Source organism: Pantherophis guttatus, chromosome 3 (genome assembly GCF_059756535.1).
Source record: "Pantherophis guttatus breed Tessera chromosome 3, ASM5975653v1, whole genome shotgun sequence".
NCBI lineage: Eukaryota > Metazoa > Chordata > Lepidosauria > Squamata > Colubridae > Pantherophis > Pantherophis guttatus.
The window spans coordinates 31,779,463-31,798,369 of NC_142065.1; the positions used below are offsets into that span (position 1 = coordinate 31,779,463).

General features: G+C 38.0%; 1 protein-coding gene across 29 annotated transcripts in view; it reads left to right on the top strand.

The window, feature by feature from the left end:
* The window catches only part of EPB41L1 (erythrocyte membrane protein band 4.1 like 1), a 202,200-nt gene that overhangs the window by 79,045 nt on the left and 104,248 nt on the right, over positions 1–18,907 (top strand). The window contains exon 1 of one of the 29 annotated variants that reach the window (XM_060689667.2): positions 8,489–8,593. The exons of 26 other annotated variants lie outside the window; for them this stretch is intronic. The gene's annotated coding sequence lies outside the window, so the exon portion shown is untranslated. Of the gene's footprint in view, positions 1–8,488; positions 8,594–13,207; positions 13,332–18,907 lie in introns of those variants that run through there. 2 more of the 29 variants (XM_087889199.1, XM_060689669.2) reach the window with 2 other exon arrangements.

Genomic DNA, 18,907 nt, shown 5'->3' on the forward strand with positions numbered 1-18,907 from the left:
TTGTCTCTCATCCAAAAAGCTTCTTCAGCCAGTTGCTTCTTGAAAAAGCACCTTTGGGACAACCATGACCTGGATGACTGAGAATCTCCATAGATATCAGATGAATACAATTCCACTGTTCCTAGCTGGGCAATCAAGTAACAAATAGGTAAAGCAAGTTAGCCAGGATTCTGGTGAGTATTTAGAAGACAGCAGGAATAAAATATGCAATAAGCAAGAGCATCAGGGAATGACCATCCAAATGGTTAAGACCTTCAGTAGTCTTTGAAGTTTGAGTGGATTTTTAAAAAGGAGAATTAATAAATAATTCATTGGAATTTGTGGTTACAAACTTTAAGGGTTGAAAACACTTAAGGTTCATTTCTTCATTGGACTAAACTGCAACATAATTTGTGATATTGTATGCTATATAAATCCAGCCATTGTAGTTTATAAATTACTATTTGTTACTTAGAATAGCCTTCACCCTGGGTGCTTTACAGATATTTAGGCCTAGAATTTAATGTTTGGGAATTTTAGAATTACATACGGAGGGCAGCAAATTGGACAAGATTGCCCAGGAGATCGCTGGGATTAAGGAAAACCAGGAATGACACATGTTTCATGGACTGCTACTACTCAGTGTAATGTTTTCATTCTTGTGCTTTAGGCACCCAACTAAACTGGAACATGACCCATTCAACCCTTGCAAAGCTAACTATGAAAACGTTTAAAATGATTTCCCCAAGTTTGACAGAGGTTAATATGCTGAAAAAAATGGATAACCTTTTGCTGCTTTAGGTATGGAAAATATTCATTTCCCTTGAGCTTTTTTATTCAAGACAGCAATCAAAGCTCTGATCTGAGAAAAAAAATTGCATCTGACAGAATACTGTAAATTCCTTCTCAGGCAGCTTGTTTGTGATGAGACCACTAGTAGATTGCCAAGTCATTGGGAGTGCCTGACTCAGCTTTGAGGCCTTTGTCTGAGTTTATAATTAGAGCTATTAGAAAACCACCCCAGTCTTCCTATCCCTACCAACCTACTGAGCATCATGACCTTGATATCTCTGTTCTCCATCTGTCCAGTTTTTCCACATCCTCAGAGCACAACATTTCTTCAAGCTGCTTTTGCTTATTTATATCCTCCCTTTATTTCTACAAATAACTCAAGGTGGTGAACATATTCAACATACCTTTCTCCTATTTTCACAACTCTGTGAGATGGATTGGACTGAGAGTGACCAGCTCAAGGTCACCAAGCCATCTTTCATAGCCTAGGTGGGATTTAAACTCATATCTCTACATGGGGCTCCCTACATGGGGCTCCCCTTGAGGAGCACCCGGAGGCTCTAACTGGTGCAGAGTGCGGCCGCGCGGGTGGTTATGGGAGCAACATGGCGCTCCCGTGTGACACATCTCCTGCATGAGCTGCACTGGCTCCCGGTGGTCTTCCAGGTGCGCTTCAAGGTTTTGGTCACCACCTTCAGAGCGCTCCATGGCTTAGGACCTGGTTATTTATGGGACCGCCTACTACCACAAACAGCCTCCCACCGGCCGGTACGCTCTCATAGAGAGGGGCTCCTCCGGGTGCCGTCAGCCAAACAATGTCGACTGGCGGCCCCCAGGGTGAGGGCTTCTCTGTGGGGGCACCCACTATCTGGAACGAGCTCCCCCCAGAGATACAGAGGATCCAGGATCTGCACACTTTCCGCCGTGCTCTTAAGACCCTCCTATTCCAGCAAGCCGGCCTAATTTTCTCCCCTGTTTTAAAATTCTTTTAAATCGAAATTTTAATCTGTTTTAAATTATTGGGATTTTTAATTGTCTCTGGCTAAATTATTTAATCTGGTTTTAATTATGTTTCTAACTTTTGTATCTATGTATTTTATTTTGTGCCTGTTCACCGTCCTGAGTCCTTCGGGAGTAGGGCGGTATATAAATTTAATAAAAACAAAACAAAACAAAACAAACAGTCTCCTGTTTTCTAGCCTGTGCTTTAACTACTAGACCAAACTGATCTTAATTGCCCCATCAGTTATCCAGTGCTAATCCCACTGCCTTGTTGAGCAGCTGGTGATTATCTTCTGTATTGCCTTGAATTTTTTTGTTTCCGATTTTTTATATCTTCCCTCCAGCTTGATTGGACTTCTGTGTGTCTCTGTCAGACAAGCTTTGGACACCCTGAAATTGCAAAGAGAAACACTGATTTCTTTCTACCCCAAAAGCAGTGTAAAATACAGGATTTGTTTGCTTTGATCCTACAAAATATTCATGAGAGCAAAATTTCTCCTTGTTATGTTTTTACATATAGTCTTGCAAACTGGCAAGTTTCAAAGTAATGCAAAAAGCCCTGGGTTGGTGGATAGTTTAGCACAGGGGTGTCAAACTTGCATCATCATGGCATCGTCACATGACATATCGTGACTTTTTCCCCCTTTGCTAAACTGGGCGGAGGCATGGCCAGCGTGTGATGCATCTGGCCCGCGGCCCGCGAGTTTGACACCCCTGGTTTAGCATCATTGTTGGTCCCAGCTTTATTTGCATATGGTAATTACATTAATTTTAAGATGTCCATGTTTTAAATTGTCTGCATTAATAAGTCTGATGTGATTTATGCCTTCTTCCCTGCACACCCTTGTAATTTATCAACAAAAGAACTCCCCTAAGAAGTGTATCTGTTTCCTTTCTCTTTCTGCTTTTTTCCTTTTAGAAAAATAGAAAATTGAGTCTGCCTTGCGTCTGAAAAAGTAGCCCGATTCAGGTAGTGCCAGGGAATGTAGGCCAGCAAGGAATACAAGTAAGAATTTATGTCTGAAGAGTACAGGAAGTTTAAAAAAAAAAGTATTTTCAGTTGTCGGTGGAAAGCTGACATTTTATAAAACAAATGTCAGAATTCCCATATCATAAATCCTAAACATCAGTCTTGTTGTTTTGCATATCTTATTGCACAATTGCTGCAGCTTTACTGTTTCCTGTGCATCATGGATAGGTGTCTTCCTGATAATTTAGACCACGGTGTCAAACTTGCCATGTCACGTTGCCATCACGTGACGCTTCATGATGCTTTTCCCATTCACGGAGCTGGGGTGGGCGTGGCCTGCATGTGACACATCCAGCCTGTGGGCTGCCAGTTTGACACCCCTGAATTAGACTATAACTTCCACAGTCTTTTGTCATTGGCTATGCAATAGTTAAGTGTTCTGACTTAAAAACAAACAAGCAAAGGACGCATCTTTGCTTTAATCTTGATTTTCTTGCTTGATTTCCTCAGCTTTTCTCCATTTTCAAAATTACACTGCATTTAGAATGCAGATTTTGAGAAAGATTTTAATTGATGATTAATTGACATCATTGTGTGCTTTTTTGTAGACCAGCATTCTTTTAAAGAAATTCATAAGCATTAAACAATTTTGTGAAGAAAAACTATCAGGATAATTTAATATCAGTATTATCAATGGCTTATCCTTATGGTGGGTAAGAAATATATTACTACTTCTTAAAAAATAAATTTTAATCTATCAAATAAAACATGTTAGAACCTTTCAGCTACTCTATGAAGTAAAATCATTTCATTGCAAGTAGACAGAACCAAAACAATCCAACTTTTAATGGGAAGTGTGAGCTTGCTAATGTTTATATAATTCCTGAAATTTTGAAGGCAGATGCTCTTGTTCCACCGGTCAGGAAAAAAAAAGACAAAAGTATTTTTGTACCTTAAATGAGCATCCCTTAAACTTCTGCTTACAAAACATTGGCAGTCTCCAAATTGCTTTTGGTGTTCTTTCTTAGCCATCTCCTTTCCCTTCCCTTTTTCTTCCTCCTTCATCATAAGCAAATGCCACTTCAAATGATCAGAGGTTTTCATGCTCTTAGGAATGATTACTTCTCCTTTGAAAGGCAAACTAAATGTGTTAAAAGATGAAATAAAGAGAGAGAGAAAGAGAGAGAGAGAGAGAGAGAGAGAGAGAGAGAGAGAGAGAGAGAGAGAGAGAGAGAGAGAGAGAGAGAGAGAGAGACAGAGACATCTCGGGTTTTTGCAAGGCTCTGAAATAGTTGGGTTCTTTGGATTCAACATCCTTCTATCTCAAATTGTTAAATCTGCTCAGCATTTGTGTGGAGGGCAGTTTCTGGAACTGTTTCTCCATCAATTGAGTTTTGACCTTCCTGGGAACTGCAACCCACATTTTAAAAAATGCTGGCTTATTTTAATATGTATGAATCAGCCATGGTGGGCTTTTTATCTTTTCAACATGTCAGATTGACCAGATCTGTTAAAAATATTCTGCAGTGATACAGCATTTTTCTACATGGAAAGTCCCAAATTCAATTTCCAGTTAAAACAGTCAACTTGTAGCCCTGGGGCTTCATATAACAGCCAGTCCTCCTTTTTTTAAAAAGCTCTTAAAGTACCCTCTGGAACATTATCAAACTAAACTGGTGTCGCAGTTTTCTGCCATTTGGGGGAAATAAATGAAACTGAAATGTAAGTGCCAAATTAGAGCTTAATGTAGTTTAGAAAATAAAGCAGTCCAGCAATTTCTCCTCTCCATAAACCCAGAAAAAAAAAAGGCTTGTGGCTTGTGTCAGTGTCCATTTCATTTTTTGTTGCATTCATGTGGTTCTTGATGCACTCTTCCCCAGTTTCATTTTTCTCTTGGTCATCAAAAGATTACTCAATCCTGATATTAAAAAGAACAAGAACAGAAACACGGGAAATATATAAATGCAATGTTTTTTTTTTTTTTTTTTTAGTTGGGGTAGATAGTACTGGGGGAAAAAATCATTAACAGCTCTGTGAGCAAAAGGAGGAATCTGCATAATTTAACATGTAAACACATTTAACAATGTAAACACATGTAAATTATTTAATGCATTCCATATTCAATAATAAATGTTGCATCTGAAACGAGCACAGACACAAAATCTCAGAAAACAAAATTCTACAGAAATAAATTCTTGTAGGTCTTTGGGAAAGCACAAGAATGGAAAATTAGATTCGGTAAAATCCTGCTTTTAATCTGCTCTAATTCAGAGGTGAGGTTTAAGGGAAACAAATATCCTTCAGGTTGGATAGTCATAACAGGCTGCTGAAGAAGAGCTGAAAATCTTTTGGGTTTTAGGCATCAGCAAATTGAAGTGATCTGGAATTTGATACTTCCATTCAGAAGACCTTACTGAACTTGGATTGGTTTGCTGTATAATTCATTTGTTTGTTTTATGCATGGTATTCTCAAAGAGTCCAATGCCAAATTTCAAAAGCATCAGTCCTTTTTCTTTTCTATTTCTTCAATGTCTAATTTCATTTCAATGGAATGTCACAGGAAGAAACATCTCTGAAGGATGGAAGGCTGAGTGAATCTTGAGCCAATGAGAATTGAACTGCTGAACTGCTGGCAGCTGGCAGTCAGCAGAAATAGCCTACAGTACTGCATTCTAACCATTGCACAACCACAGCTCTAATACAATCCTTGGTTCTATAAACAGAGGCATAGAATAAAGATCATGTGAAGTATTAGTGATCACTTTATAAATCCTTAGTAAGACCACACCTGGAATACTGCATCCCGTTTTGGTCACCCCATTACAAAAAAAATATTGAGACTTTGGAAAAAGTGCAGAGAAGAGCAACTGGGATGATTAAAGACCTGGAGACTAAAACATATAAAGAACGGTTGCAGGAACTGGCTATGACTAGCCTAGAGAAAAGAAGGACTAAGGGTGACATGATAGCAGTATTCAAGGGGCTACCAAAAAGAAGAGGGAGTCAATTTATTTTCCAACGCACCAGAAAGACAAGAAACAATGGATGGAAACTAATAAAGGAGAGAAGGAGCCTGGAATTAAGGAGAAACTTCCTAACAGTGAGGACAATTAGACAGTGGAACAGGTTGCCTTCAGAAGTTGTGGGTGCTTCATCACTGGAGGTTTTTAAGAAGAGACTGGACAGCCACTTGTCTGGAATAGTATAGGGTCTCCTGCTTGAGTATGGGGTTGGACTAGAAGATCTCCAAGGCAGGGGTGGGTTCTAAAATTTTTTATTACCAGTTCTGTGGGCGTGACTTATTTTGTGGGCGTGACTTATTTTGTGGGCGTGACTTGGTGGGGGGTGTAATGTGACTGGGTGGGCGTGGCCAACTTTTTTTTTTTTTACTTTTAAAAGCATTTTTTCTACAACCTTAAGAGGTTGCAGAAAAAATGCTTTCAGAAGCCTCTGACAATCCCAGCTGAGCTGCGTGATCATCAGAGCCTTTTTAAAAAACTTTTAAAAGCATTTTTTCGGCCGAAGAGGTTGTAGAAAAATGCTTTTAAAAGTTAAAAAAAAAAAGCCTCTGATGAGGTGGGTGGGGTAAGCGAGCAGTGACTGGGCCGGGGACCGATTCGGGGGCATGGCCAGCCAATGTTATTACCGGTTCTCCAAACTACTACAAATTTTTACTACCGGTTCTTGCGAACCGGGAGCAACCCACCACTGCTCCAAGGTCCTTTTTAGGTCTATTCTGATTTATTGATCTTTCCCAATCAGTGCTACTCTACAAGTGCTCATCTGGAGCATATTTCTTGACGGCTGGTTCTTTTAAGTTGGCCTGAAAGGCAGAAGCTATCAATCTCCTCAGTATCATCATTATCAAGTCTAAGTTTGGTTGCTATACCCATTGTCCTCAATTTTGTCTTCTTTATATTTAAATCTTCTTCCTATTTTTTTTACTGTGCTCCTTGACTTTCATTACAGGTAGTGCTTGCTTATTAATCACTTGTTCAGTGAATGTTTGAAATTATAGTGGCACTGAACATGGAGACATACGGCCAGTCCACAAAGTACTACAGTGGGCATTGCAGTGTCTCCATGGGCACACACTTGCAATTTGGATGCTTGGTAACCAGTGCACATTTATGTTGGTCACAATGACCAAAAAGCAAAGTGAATGGGGAAGATGGCAGGAAGTCACAAGTCATGGTCATGTGATATTGCACTTAACTGGAACAAACAACTGGAACTGGCATCTTAAGTTTAAATAAATTTAATTTATTTTTAATTATTTTAACTTTTATATTGTATGTTATTTTAATTCTCGGCTGTTCACCGCCCTAAGTCCCTTCGGGGAGAAGGGCGGGATATAAATTTAATAATAATAATAAAAAAGTAAGTCTAGCTCTTGATTATTTTGCTTTATAACTTTGTAATTTAGCAATGGATTTCTCAGTCCCAATTATAGTGTTAATAGAAGATTATCTGTAGCCAAATTTGCAGAACATCTGGATTCTCAGCTATCAGAATAGATGTTGATGTTTCTTTTTCCAGTTTTAAAACCATACTAATCTTTTTCCAGCCTCTCTTAATTTATATTCAGTATATAGGCTGAATAAATAAGGGGAGAGTTTATGGCTTTATCTTACTCCTTTCCTGTCTTAGAGCCAGTCTGTTTTGCTGGACTATGGTTTCCTGTCCTGCTGGAATATTGCTGGGCAGACCTTCCTTCTTCCTTTATTCAACACTATCTCTGCAATTTCACAGAAAGTTATATAGCAATAGCAACTGACTATTGCTTTGCCCAGCTGAGCAAAATATTCTAATTTTCATGCCATGGAATAACATAGAATATTAGAAAATTACTTATGGACCAAACACATCATCTTCCTTTCAAAGGAATACTTTTGAGGAAACAAAGGTTGAATTCTTCCTATTCTGTATTTTTCCCACATTCAGCTTCCTTGATGCTTTAAGAACAGTGGACTACAGATATTTGTTACACCCTGTTATCTTTTTTTATATACATATGGATCCAAATTCCCCTATTTGCATAACTTGCTCAGCATATCTTTTGATGGTTGAAATATACAACAGGGTTTTGACTACCGGTACTTCCTAAATGATTTTTTTGGACCTTTGCAAAAGTTGACCTTTTTTGGACTTGCAATTGCAATCCTTTGATATTAAATTTATACAATTCAGACAAATACGTGAGCCTGAAAAAAGATACTACTGCTTTGCTCAAGGAACCCAATCAATAACTTTAATACGGCTTTCAAAGCAGCCACATTTTTTCACCCTCATGTGGAAATTTGGAAAAAGTGTGTAGAGCCATAATAGAATGTCCACTGTTAGCATTATGTGTGAAAGAATAAATGAACAGTATCTCTGCTCAGCATAACACCAGCCAAAAAGGCGATAATGAACATGAGAGCTTTGCTGGCAACACATTGAGTGCTTTTTTTGTGTGTGTGGCCAGAGCACACAGCCATTTCTGATTACAAAGCAAGCTTTATAAAGAGGTTGTTTTTGTCTGTCCTGTTGGGTTAGGACTGCAAAAATCTGTGAGTGGAGGTCTGAGGAACTCAAATAAGGATATCAGTGGGAAATCTGGAACTCCAATGGAACAGCTTGCCTTCAGAAGTTGTGGGAGCTTCACTACTGGAAGCTTTCAATAAGAGACTGGACCAATGGTGGGTTGCCCCCGGTTCAGACCAGTGCGCAAGAACCAGTAGTAAAAGTAGTGGGAGGCTCCACCCACTGACCCGGACATCATCAAAGGCGATCTGCGCATGCGCAGAGGCTTCTGCGCATGAGCAGAAGAGCGCGCAGGCAGGCGAGTGATGCGAACAGGTAGTAAAGGTAAGTAGAACCCACCCCTGGACTGGACTGACATGTCATAAATGGTGTAGGGTCTTCTGCTTGGGCAGGGGGTTGGACTACATGGCCTACAAGGCCCCTTTCAATTCTGTTATCTGTTATCTTTGGAAATTGTACAGTCAATCCTGATGCAAAATACCACGGAGGAACAAGAAAATATAGAGGGAATTATTTTCTGCTTTCAGAAGAAATAGGTTGAATAGATGCTGATATACTTGTATATCAGTTACAGATTTTTGTAATATGCACAGAAGGGGAGGACTACAGAATTTAATATATTGTGCAAATTTATGTGGATGCTCAAAACCCAATTTATATATCAGATCGAAACAGAGATTTGTCCTATCCAGCGTTGTTTAAAAAATCTATGAATAAAGGTAGACCTTAATTTCTGAATGTTCATTTAACTATGAGTGTTTAATTATGATTCAAAGTTGCAGTGGCCTCAGGAAAAGTGATTTATGACCATCTTCAAAGGTAATGGCTGTCACAGCATTCCTATGGTCATGTGATTGCAATTCAGGTGCTTGACAGCTGCTCATATTTATGATGGTTGTGGTGTCTTGTCACATAATCGCAATTTGTGACTGACCTAGCCAGCTTCCAATGACAAGCAAAGTCAATTGGGGAAGCCAGATTCACTTAACGTGATTAACTTAATGATCACAGGAAGACATTTAAGATTACATTAAAAATGCTCATAAAGTTGGTTCCAGTCACATTTGATGGCTGCATTGCATAGTGCCTGAAATTCTGTCTCCAATTGTGGTTGTAAGTCAAGGACTAGCTGTAGATGTCAGTTACATGTTGTCTATGTAGATTTCACTGGTCATTTTATTATGCCTGTGTAAACATAAACCGTAAGAATAGGATAATGAAAAATCTAAAATTCTTCTGTCAGCATTTTCAGATTTCTGTCTATCTACTGATATAGTTTATACATTGTTATAAGCCACAGTGTGGCTTGTTAGGTTTTGGCTTAGTGATATTGACTGAATCTAACCATAGCTGTAAATTGGGGTTACTATTGATGTATGATATCTGAAGTTGTAGCTAACTGCATAAAAGAAGGCAATCTAGCCATTTTTTTCTGTCCTCTGGCTTAAACTTTTAGATTATAATAAATAAGTAACAGTACATCTTCTGGCAAAACATACTGGAAGGGGAACTGGTGAGAATTTAATATCTAGTTTCTGTGAATAGTAAATAGCTTGAGATAGTGATTTCATTGCAGTTTTGCCTAACAAAGTCTCTTAGTGACTCTAGATGTGTAACTTGATTGTTTGCAGTCACCAAATAGTCTAAGACCTGGTTTGTTTTAAAAGCCATAATGGCTGCATTCACCCACAATGTGCTATCACATAAACCACATTTCATATTCGGCAGTGGCTTGGAACACATAATCCTCTAAGTTAAACAAAACAATTTGTCTCTAACTTACCTAGTTAGAGACTGCTTCTATTGGGGTTTTTACAGTATTTTAAAGATGCTGGTTATACTATTAAAGCTCTAAGTAGCAATCGAGACATTGTATTTTTTTAAAAAAAATTAAAAATATTTTATTATAACACAATATGACAAACACATAACATACAACATATAAATATATCCTCTTTTTAACTAATGTTTCTTAGTGGTCTTCTTTCCATTTTGTACCTTTCCCCCCATATCTCTTTTACAGTTTCATTTTCTTCATTGTCCCTTTTTCTTTGGTTACATTGTATTTTCTAACAATAATAGCCTTATTTCTATACATTTCTATATATTCGTTATATACATATTTTACATTTTTCAATTCTCCCCTGTATTTATTGTTCTTTATTTCTACTCTCAAGCCATTCATACTATTTGTTCCAAATTATGTAATAATCTGTCTCTTCTATTTCTCTTATTTCTTTTGTTAATTTGTCCATCTCGGCACATTCTAAAACTTTTTCTATCACTTCATCTGTTGGTGTCTTTTCCTGTTTCCAATTTTGAGCATATGTTATTCGTGCGGCTGTTATAATGTGTAGAATCAGATATTTTAATTGGAAGTCATCTGGATAATAAGGTCAACTTACAGGAGGTGCTTTTAAAGATACGGTCACTTCCCAAACCTGTTTATTAGATACATTAGAGAGTGAAATTTAGTTTGCTCCCAAGTTGTGGAATTGTTTTCTCAAGAATGGTTTTCTCTCCCTACTTTCTGATAGTAAAAACGGGTCAATACTAGTAGATTCTCCTCATCAGGAGTGTTTAAATGGATTCTCCATGACTATCTTCTGGTGATAATTTTAATAGTGGGCTCCTGCACTGGGCAGAGAGTTGGACTCACTGATCTCAAATGTTCCTTCTAATTATTATATTTTGTAATAATCTACTTTTCAGAAAGGAGCCAAGTTTTTCTTTTTTTAGCCAGTGTTTTTTTTTTGTTTGAGCTAGTGGTGATTGGTAATATTTTTCTGAAAATTGAATTCTTTATACTTTTTCATGGCATATGATTTGTTGATTGTGGTAAGAAATGAAATCCTACATCACTAGGAAAGATAATTTGCATCATGTTAATTAACAGCTAGTCCTTCAGATTCATAAGATGTTATAAGCAAAATAACTCATGACTGCATCACTAGCCAAGACAGATTAGAAGTTCAGGTTGTCTTCAGAATACGTGTGATATTATTTAGAACATGTTTCTTAGGTCAGTAGCCTGTACTGATGAACATTAGCAGGTGTGCTGTAGAATCTCTATTTGTAGTTAAGAAATCCTTGTCAGAAAAACCTGACCAGCTACTAGTTAGTTACAAGATGTACAATTCTGCAGATAAATGGCCAGATATCAGGACCACTGAAAATATTTAATTAAATCCCACTGAACTTGTATCCTCCATGAGTATTGGGATCACGACTCTCAGAATTCCCTATTAGCATGCCTGGTTATGAATTCTGGAAGTGTGTCAGGTTGGTGAAGTAGCAGATCCACAGTTTCTCCATAATTCAGTTTCCCAATTTCTTTCTTTACTCACCTATGAATTTCTGTGCTTAAGAAAAACTAGGTTATATAAATTTCCCATAATATATTTAAGGTAAAAGCTTTTAGTACTAACTTGCATCATCATATCTTCTTTTCCCTTTGTCACATAGTGGGCATGCCAGCTCCTTCACAAAATACTAAAGCTGATCTCACTCAGCTGATCGTGCAAAAATAAAAGTACAGGCTGTAGATGCTCTATAGATCTCCATCCCCCACCCTTGCCTCCAGAGCTCACCTACTGAATTTTCGGAAAGAAACTGCCAAACTATAGTGTTGCAGTTTCTTATTAAATTTTGGAACAAAAGGAAAGTCATGATTTTTTGATGTATAAAAACTTGGAGAAAAATACATGCATACACACATTTCCTCGCTCCCAAATAAGCCAAAAACCTATTAATTATATCATTGTCCACACATCTAATTGCCAAAAATGTGCTTGTCTCAAACCACATAGGGATTTAGAGGGTAAAATTGAGTCCTCAATTGTGGCCAGAAACAAGTTTGGAGCCAGCGAACATATATCCATGCTAGTTGTTCCCATTTATTAAACTTTGAGAATTTAGTAAGATAATTAAATCAGCAAACCAATGATGAGAAAGGGAAAACTACATATCATAATCTCTATTTGACCTTTTTCTGGATGTAATAGTGCTAATAGATCCAAGTTCACTTTTTAACTCTGTGTTTCATCTGGTTTAGACATTTGTGTATTGGATTCTACAGTAATGAATTGTGAATAGGGCCTATATACCTAATAGTAAAGCAATCTCTGCTGTGAAATACTTGTTGCTTAGAAATTCAATATACAGGATACTAATGAAGGGTGAGATATGATTTGGCAGATGATTTCGGATCCTCTATTAAGCTTCCACAGAGGAACTCGTAGCCCCATCTGAGTTTAGCTGAGTTCATCTAATCACTTCAATAACAATGATGACCTTTCTTAAGATAAATGATCATCTTTTGTACTCAATAGCTTTTCCATGTATGTTAACTGCCTTTCTTCCTTCCCTCTCTTACTCCCACATCGTTCTTACCAACACTGTGCAGTGGCACGTGCTAAGGATGTCTGAAAACTTGCTTGTTAATTAGATTGAGGTAATAAATAGGAGTGTGACAAACAAAACCAAACATTAACAGAGGCATGGGGCCTCTTTAGAGGCCTGGAAAGCAAACATTCAGGCACTTTCCCTTATTGTGTTTGCAGCAATATGCAGCATATAGGAGAAGAAAAACACAGAGCTGTTTTGTTCATTGGAGGCTTCTTTGAAATGAGCCAGATGTTTACAGCTAAGGAGGACTAAGATATGTTATTTGAAGGGGAGAGGGATAGGGTAGGCTGAATGAATACCACTGGGTGCCTAACAAGCATTCCTGCTGTTCGTCTAAAGCCATCTGCTATATTTGTGTGAAAAAGGGAAATCCTTCAGGGACAGAGCGGGAGGGGGGAAGAGTGAGTCACGGAGAGGCAGACAACTCTATCATTGAGGTTCTGCTAGGCAGCATGGGAGACGATCCTAGACTCCCCACTCCACCCCCTCCAGCTGTGGGCTACAAGGTTTGCAGCGACTGCAGTATGCATCAATCAATGTGTGGGGGTGTTAAAGTTGCTGGAGAGGTTGCTGTGCAGAAAGAAACGCCATTGTACAAACAGCACCAGCCCAGTCCAGACGAGTGACACAGCAGGGATGGGGAACACTCACAAAGGTAGGGCTGGCTAAGCCAAGGAGGGAGATGAGAAATACTAGCTGTTTTGTTTCCTTTGGCTTGCAACCCAAGCATTCCTCAGAGGTTTTAGCCTTGTTGTTTATTAGCAGAACATTAGCATTGTCTAAAAAGTAATAAGATCTAGTCTATTAGTTTCCAAAACTGCTATCTGTATCTCTATAGCCTCGAGCCAATAAAATGTAGTTGCCTAAGTTTTCACTGCACCAAAGACAGGAAAGGGGAGAAGGATGTACTTTTCTGCTCTGTGCATTTATATTTTTTTAAGAGGATGCTGCAGTCTCCGTGCCTGGTTCCTTATGCTAGCAGTAGAATTAAAATGCTAGGTTATGTTGTGGCAATGACCGTTTAGAAGGTGTAGCAGCTGAAATTTTACAGCTGTTTTCATCATCTCTCCACTGTTTTAAGTTATTTAATAGTCCAGGTAAAAGAACACCAGTCCTTTAAAGTGTTATGTATAGAAGATTTATATGGGATTTTGGGATTCATGAAAGACCCCTTGCATTTTTTCTCTTCCTCTATACTTTATGTACAGCACTTGCCTTTCCTGTTAAGAAATGCTCTCTTGAAAAGCTAGATAATTCAGAAAGGGCTCATTTATACTCAATGCTCTGGATTCAATATAATCCCATTTTAAAGCAGTCTTCTGAAACTGAGCATTGTCCAAAGAATTAATTACATCTCCCAGAATTCCTAGCTAGCATGCTGTCTGGGAGATGTAGTCAAATCCCCTTTAAAATACGTTGGGTTGCGAAAAGTTGTTCTGGAGCAGTGTCATAATGCAGAATGATCATTGCTGTGTTTTGAGAAGCTTGAGGAGCGTTAGAATAGAGAAGGGCCATCCACTCTTCTTAGGTGGAATTCCTGTGAAGTCTTTGTAGAGACTTCATGGCTTCTTTCTAGGCTATTTCAATAATTGGAAACCTCACCTTGAAAAGTGCCCCTAAGCTTTTAATAGCCACTGTGCGGTGAGCAAAATGGTTTTGGGAGGTTCTTACCTGTCTAACATTGTTGCAGGAATGATTAAATACAAGGGAAATCTCTCCTACCCTGGCAGTCTTTTAATACAGACACAAAAAAAAACAAACAAAAAAAAAACAACAAAAAAAAACACCTTCGATCTTAATATACAGTATTAAGTGATCTTTATACTATATCTAGGAAGATCAAGTGCAATATTAAAGGTAATATTAATTATCTGTTTTTTGATGGCGGGCAGAGAAGCCTTTTGGCTACAACAAGATAAAGGGGTACAAGTTGTTTTGGAGAGGTTAACAGCAAGTGCAGTTTTACTTAAACCTCCGTCTTGAGCTGTGCCTGCCAGGTTTTAAATTTTAAAAGGGCAGGAGCCTGGCTCCTCTGCAGCTTGGGCACTCTGTCAAAGGTTTTTGGCATTTCCTTGCATTGTTTAGCCTAGGGCTTTCTCTGTATCGCCAGTCCCCCTTCCCCTGAAGAAATGGAGCCTGTTCCATTTGACAAATGCCTCAGCTATGAGGAGGGATGAGAAACGCCTTTTCTTAATCAGTTTCTCTGTCAGTCTTTTGGCCCACTTGTTCTCCTTACCACAGCCAACAGGTATGCTATGTTGCCCTAGCCTAAATGGGCAGATAGATTGGGTTGAGAGGAACAAGGTGAAAAGTTGTATTTTTATATTCCTCATTGACTTGGCTCCCATATCACACTGTGCTATTGCTCGCTTTTTGATGATTCATTGAGTAAATCACAATGAGCTTAATTTGTACAAAATGCTAAGTCATAAACCATAGTTTAGAGTAGAAAGGCTGGTTTTACACAACATGCCAAATCAAAATCAAATAAAGTATATTATGGTCTACTGCATTATGTTTGAACCAGCCCACTGCCTCTCCTAGTTAGTTTCTCCATAGCTTGTTGATAAATCATAGTAGCCTGTTCCTCCTCCTATTTTCTCCACAACAACCCTGTGAGGTAAATTGTGTGGCTGAGAGTGTGTGGCTGGCTGAAAGTTAGCCAGCCAGCTTTCATGTTAAGGTAGGACTAGAACTCATATTCTCCTGGTTTCTAGGCTAGTCCTTAACCATTACACCAAACTGTACAGTAGATTTTTCTAAGGAACCTTATTTTATTTATTCATTTACTAAATTTATATGCTGTCTATCTCACTATCAAGTGTTGTACCTTATGATTCTTGATGAATGTATCTTGTATTTTTATGTACACTGAGAGCATATGCACCAAAGACAAATTCCTTGTGTGTCCAATCACACTTGGCCAATAAAGAATCCTATTCCTATTCCTATTCTCCTATTTCTATTCCTATTCCTATTCTCCTATTTCAATTCCTATTCTCCTATTCCTATTCCTATTCCTATTCCTATTCCTATTCCTATTCCTATTCCTATTCCTATTCCTATTCCATTCCATTCCAATTCCATTCCAATTCCATTCTATTCCATTCTGGATGGCTCAGCTTTGCAACCAGATGCCTTCCAGATTATTTAGAAATACAGCTCCCCAAAGGATGTTGCAGTTCCAACATCTCCAGAGGATTCTAGATTAGAAAATTCTGTTGCGAAGTAAAATTACATGAATTCCAGGCTTCTTAGACAGCTTTATTCCAGGAATGGAGGAAAGAACAAACATATTTTTAAGGAGACTTCAGTGGTAACATCTGTTTTGTTCAGCAGTACAGGCTAGGTAATGGTCCCCAAGTGGAAACACATCTAGACGACCCCATGTGAAGAAGTTGAAGTAGAGGTTATCATCTTTGGCCTAGAGTGCTTTTTATCAGTAGTTTGACAGGTAGGCTAGCTTTCCAAAACAACCTAAAACTTAAATCTAGTTTAACTGAATATATGATACCTGAATAAATAAATAAAACTTATCCTAGCTTTACTGTGCTATGATAAGGTTTATCACAACACAACATGGTGAACCCCAAACTACCCAAACTAGTCTCTATGATAGAAAAAAGATGAAATGTTGAGATTCTAGAAAGACTGCAAAGAAAAGCAACAAAGGATTAGGGGACTGGAGGTCAAAACATGTGAAGAACGGTTGCAGGAATTGGGTATGTCTAGAGAAGAACTAAAGAAGAACTAGAGATGACATGATAGTAGTCTTCCAATATTTGAGAGGCTGCCACAAAGTACAGGGGGGTCAAGCTATTCTCCAAAGCACCTGAAGGCAGGACAAGAAGCAACAGATGAAAAGATCAAGGAGAGATCCAACCTAGAAATATGTAATTTCCTGACAGATCAATTAATTTGTGGAACAGCTTTCCTTCAGAAATCATGGGTGCTTCATCACTGGAGGTTTTTAAGAAGAGATTGGACAGCCATTGGTCTGAAATGGTATAGGGTCTTCTGCTTAAGCAGGTGTTGGGTTAGAAGACGGATCTCTTCCATCTCTTACTCTGTTATTCTGTTATTCAGTTTAGTGTGGTCTTCAAAAGATTGCCATAGACAATTGGAGGTTTTAATCAGTCTTTATATGGGCTATGATTGAGAGGCATAAGTATATTTCTAATAAAACACAATTGGAATCCCAACCCAAATAATCTGAAGTGTGTTGAGACTTCTATAATTTTTTCAAGGATTATTGTTTTGTATATGGACATCAGACTTGTAAAATTAAAAAATTAAAAGTTAAAATGCAGTATTCCTAAATATTCAGTCATGTTCTCATGGCAGACTGTAAGTTTTCTTTCTGTTAATCAGAGTTTGGATTTGCTGAGTTGTTGGTGCCCTTAATTAATATATGGATGGATAACTCCATTATGTCAACAATGAAACACGGGTACTGTATAATGCCTAATTCTGCATAATGGCTCAGGAATTAGTTCATCCCCTATTTTTGTTTCTTTTTAAATGTTTTCTGAATCTGCGAAATTAGCAGTTTTGCTAAGCTGGAAGAGCACTCTGTTATGTGACTATTTAAATCTCTTTCCTGTGTTTGAAGGTGTTTGCTTATTTAGTGGGACCCACACAGATTACTTGTCATTCTAAAAAGATTATTTATATTAAATAATTATAGAATAATAGAATAGGGCTTTTTAGGCCATCTAAGTCCAACCTCAAACCTGACCTGGATAAATAAGTTAGTGAAGATTGGATAACAAAATAAAGAAGGAGAGAGATATTTAACTGGATATTTTGCATTAAAAAGAGTAAAATAATGAATAAAAAGTGGTGGAAGGTGCTGATTCAGGTTTTACCTCAGATACAAGAGAGCTTAGTAAATGGCTGTTCACTGTTGTCTCAGATGACCCTTCTCAATCTTTACTTAATTGCCTTGCAAGATAAAACATCCTAATCAGATACACTTCACTGCTTTATTAGAAATCTTTCTCTCTCTCTTTCTCTCTCTCTCTCTCTCTCCCCCCCCCTCTCCCTCCGTGTGTGTGTGTGTGTGTGTGTATTCTGCACTGAGAGATGACTCATCTTTCACTTTTAGTATGCATCTGCAGGTTTTTATGATAAAGTACTAGATATGGGGCAAGGGCCAAAAATACGACCATACTCCTACTTTCTGGATTTGATCCAGCTTTATTCACAACAGTGACAGAAGTCAAATTGAGAGTGCTTAAACAACCAAGGGTGTTGAAGTCCGAGTCCAAAATTATTGTTGCTTCCTCATATTGTATTTGTTCTCATTTGTCACTTTATCTTGTAGTGTGCCCTTCCATTGAACCATGGGGCAGTTAGATAATTTTCCACCAAGCATCGATAATTTCTCATTCAACTTCTATAGATTCTGCAGCACATTTTGGAAGTATAAATGCTCTGTAACTAGTGTGAACTGTTAAAAATCTATAGCTCAGATATCAGCTTCCCCTCTTCTTTTGAAACTTGTCACTATTGTGTTCTTGTCTACATTAATCTAGAGCAAATGCAAGTTCAAAACATCTCTATCTGAAGCATAAAGATAGCAAATCCTGGTGGAGTCCAAACTATACCTTTGATGCATAAGAAAGATAAAGAAGCAGATTTAAGAAGTTCAAAAATAAAGCATTTAGAAAAATGCATAAAAAATGAAAATCTTTCCTAGCTGAAAATAAACCGGCCCCATTCAGAATGTTCTACTTGAATATCTCAAATGGATTTTTGTTCCATTAGAACAAAATTCAAAATGCTTTGTTATATTGGTTATTTGTTTTTGCTTTCCGTCTCCCCTGTCTCTCAAGTCCTAAAGGGACAGAGCCCATCAATCATTGAGGCCAAAGCATTGGGGGACCCATGTTTCTGAAGTCCAAACCAATAACTTTTTTTAAAAATGAAAGCAGAAGTTCTGAATTTATCACTGACTATTGTTGCCAATCTTTGTTATTCTAGATTCTAAAAAGAGTGTGACTGAAGCTTGATAACTTAATATACCACGATCCAACCAAAATGCCCAAATCAATGATTGTATGATGCCTTTTGGTGCTTCTCTGTGCTATTCCCACTCTGCTCTCAATTTCTCAATAATCTCAATAATCTGCTCTCAGATTAATCACAAAGAGGCCTTCTCCTAAGAAATACAGAGACACATGTATGGAATGGAGGACCATTCATATATACAATATCATATTGAATACT